At 41.2% G+C, this 3,810-nt stretch overlaps 1 long non-coding RNA gene across 1 annotated transcript; it reads right to left on the bottom strand.

Annotated features, from left to right (window-relative positions):
* Positions 1-275: 275 nt before the first annotated feature.
* On the bottom strand, positions 276-2,733 carry LOC136389038 (uncharacterized). The gene is made up of 3 exons (XR_010748243.1): positions 2,624-2,733; positions 702-784; positions 276-387 (listed from the first exon to the last, which is right to left on the bottom strand). It is a non-coding gene; the product is annotated as an uncharacterized lncRNA (long non-coding RNA).
* Positions 2,734-3,810: the final 1,077 nt, after the last annotated feature.

Raw genomic sequence — 3,810 nt, 5'->3', positions numbered from 1 at the left:
GCCTCTGCCCCAGGCGCTAGAGTGGCTCTGGTCATGGCAGAGCGACGCCCCAGAGGGGCAGAGCATCGCCCCCTGGTGGGCAGAGCATCGCCCCTGGTGGGCGTGCTGGGTGGATCCCGGTCGGGCGCATGCAGGAGTCTGTCTGACTGTCTTTCCCCGTTTCCAGCTTCAGAAAAATACAAAAAAAAAAAAAATTAAAAAAAAAAAATCTCAAAAATATTCTCAACCTTGCCCTCCCCACTCTGAGCCCCTACTAAGACTGTTGAGAAAGCTTTCTCTCTTACCTGTAAAGCACTAGTTCTCTTCTGTGACCAGTTTTGCCTCCCAGGGGACACTGGGTGACGTCTGGACGCATTTCTGATTGTCATGACAGGAGGTGCTACTGGCCTATAGGGTCAGTGTCAAGATTGCTGCTAAACTTCTTGCAATGTACAAGATAACACCCCTCCCCCAACAGAGCATTATTCACTACCAATAGGTTATTTTGATAATGCTTTGGAAAGCCAGCATTTGAATCACTAATTAGCAATATCTAAATTAGTTCTGTAAACAGGTTTCCCACATTCTGAATCACTCCAGCTACACTCCTATTCTCCAATGCCATTGATTTCCATGTCCCTGCAGGCAGCGAGCCCCAAATCCAAGATGCCTACAAATGCTTTAGAAATTTCATCCTGAGAGTTAATACTGCAGACACATACCTGTCTTTTTGGAGGGGGGAAGATGTTCCATCTTCTAAGAAAAGATCACCTGGTGCTCCATTTTAGTGTCTACACTTTGTATTCTGTAGGAGCAATTTGAATTCATGAACTTGAGACCACAATTTTTTTTTTAGGAGATATTCTTAATTATCTTAATAACTACAAGGTTCCTGAGGTTGTGAAGATGGCTTTAATGAACAGGAAGCATGTTCCTTGCAGCCAAATAGCACTAATTCAAAGTAATGGAGAATATGGAATATTGCCTTTTGAAATTAGCACTTTGAATTGTACCTTTTCTTCTAGATATTTTGAGTGATAACAGTATCTCCTTGGAAGTTAGCTTTTGGAGTTATAAAATCAATCTGTGGCCCAGAAATAGAAATCTACTTTCCTGCTTGTGGTGGGTAAAAGCAACATATATGCATCTATATGTATGTTCCAGTATATATATGTGTATATGTGTGTGTATAAATATGTATGCACAGTTCAAAAACTGATATTACTTAAGTTTTGAAATATCGTGCAGTGGTTTTCTGATGACAAGTAACGGGCTTTGATCTTGGGGACCTAATGAAGATATATACCAGCCTTCACTGTGGACACAGGAGCCAGGGTGTGCATCGTTAGAAGGGGCCGCGGATGGTCTCACCTTATGCCGAGGCAGCAGCCCTGACCCACAATGCCTTCCAGTCGGGCAGCTAAGTCTCCGTCACCAGCAGCTTCACTGAGCCTTCGCCACGCTCTCAAACCCGTCACAGAAATATTTCCTGAGGAAGGACCCAGGAGGCCTTCCTTTTTTAAAGTTCTTATAATGATAGGTGTCTTGAGTCTCGTGGGACCCACTCAGACCCCAGAGTTGATATAAAGATAATTTCAAAGACCACATTTTAGCTAAAGCAGACAAAGAAATAAATCTTATCAAAATTGCCCTTATCTGACTACAGCAGAGCCTTCAGAAAATACAACTGCCCTTAATCCCTCTCCCTGGGTGCTTCCTGCAAATTCAGCTGCCAGGGAGACAGATTACTCATTCCTGTTAGCATCTAAAACCCTTCTTACTGAAGCCCTAACCGCATGGCTGCCGCCGCCACCACCACTACCACCTTTTTGTTAAAGTACATGAACTTTTTTTTTTTTATCTCTGTCTATGGAGTGAATTCCTCTTCACTGAGTAATTTCACCTGCACCCATAAATAATCCTTGTCATTTCTCCTGTTAACCTGTCTATTGTCAGTTAATTTGCAAGCCCCCTACCACTAGGCACCCATCGAAAGAAGAAAAGTTTTCCTCTTAACCAGTAATGAGATTCAGGTGGTTCATACTGGTTCAGCAGAACTGATGTCTAATTTTCTGTTGTGTTCGGTGAACTGGTTGTTAAAATGGCACTTGTAATCAGGCTTCTAAGGTAGGCACCTGGGCAGCCGCTCAAAGTGAAAATCACAAATTTACATTTCTTACTCTTGTTTAACGTTCATTTGCACAACAGCTTATTCTAAGTGCTCGTAGTAATGTTCATTCTGTCCACAGGTAAAAGAATGAGATCCTACTCCTACAGTGAAAAGATGGTTAAGGATAAATCACACAGCTGATGATGCTCAGATAAAAGCAAAAAAATTGCAAATGAGGATGCCAATCAAGAAGCAATATGGAAATATCTTAAATAACAGTGTAAAGCCAGTAGCGGCAGCCACCATCACAGCCACCTGGCCTATGTAGGTTTGCATTTAATTCGGATCAATAGCAATGAAACTGAGTAGCAAAAAACCTGTGGTTCATTTTCCTTTATTCTAGACTCACACTCAGCAAGTGAGTAAAAACATACAGTGGGAAAACACTTCCCTTTCCATTCAGGGCTCCCAAAGCCACCAACTCATCCCAGTTTTCCTAGAATCAAAGGTATCTACCTCACCAGTCTTATTCACCTCTGTTTCCCATCTCCTTCTCCTGCACAAACTGGCTTCTCCTTCACCATTCCACCATTTTGGCTGCCTCCTCCACATGGCCTCCCTGCCCTGCTACAACATGGGCTCTTCCTCTTTACAAGAAGGTGGTCACTCTCTCTAAAAATGGCCTCCTAGCTCCTCCTTTTAAAACCTTTTGGCATGAAAGCCCCCCCCCCCAACACATATTAGCATAACCAAGCCCCTTCCCAAACAAGAAGGGCAATTAGCTGTATCATGTGAGAGCATCACCACGTGAGAGCAGCAGCCATCTTTAATAAAATGAGCAAAAAATAACTTATCTGCCCAACAAACAGTTTTATTGTTTTTTGACAGGTATTATTGAATATTTTTCATTAATATTTTTAAACTCTTTCTTATAACATAATCTAGTTTTGTGTACCTCTTTTATTATTCTTATTTAAGTATTAAATGCATGAAATAATAAACTACCTTTCAGTATGTCTTTTTTTATACTTAAAATGGTCATTAGGGCAGAGAACCAATTGTTAAATTATTTGAATCCCACCACTGCTCCTAACAGTTTTGGTGATAAGAATGGTGTGATTGGGACTCCCTGCTTACTTTTGGGGACTGCAGCTGAGATATGGAAACTGTTGACCATGCTAGCGGGTGAATTTTCTTACCAGTCAGACTCTAGAAGCTCTGTTTAAGGTCTGCTTGGATGAAGACAGTCAGCTGCTTTCCTTTTCTTTTTTTCCCCAAGACTTGGATGAAAAGGAGAAAACACTTATGCAACTAGTTCTTTGTATAATCTACTCTTTTTTTTATTTAAAAAAGATTTTATTTATTTATTTATATTAATTTTAATGGGGTGACATTGATAAATCAGGGTACATATGTTCAGATAAAACATCTCCAGATTGTTTTGACATTTGATTATGTTGCATACCCCTCACCCAAAGTCAAATTGTATTTCATCACCTTCTATCTGGTTTTCTTTGTGCCCCTCTCCTCCTCCAAACCCCTCCCTTTCCTCCCCCTTTCTCCCCCCCGCCCCCCCCCCCTGTTACTCTCACATTCTTGTCCATGTCTCTGAGTCTCATTTTTATGTCCCACCTATGTATGGAATCATATAGTTCTTAGTTTTTTCTGATTTACTTATTTCACTCAGTATAATGTTATCAAGATCCATCCATGTTGTAAAT

Source organism: Saccopteryx leptura, chromosome 1, assembly GCF_036850995.1.
Source record: "Saccopteryx leptura isolate mSacLep1 chromosome 1, mSacLep1_pri_phased_curated, whole genome shotgun sequence".
Taxonomy (NCBI): domain Eukaryota; kingdom Metazoa; phylum Chordata; class Mammalia; order Chiroptera; family Emballonuridae; genus Saccopteryx; species Saccopteryx leptura.
Note: the sequence above shows the minus strand (reverse complement) of the source record. Positions and strands in the feature narration are given on the sequence as shown.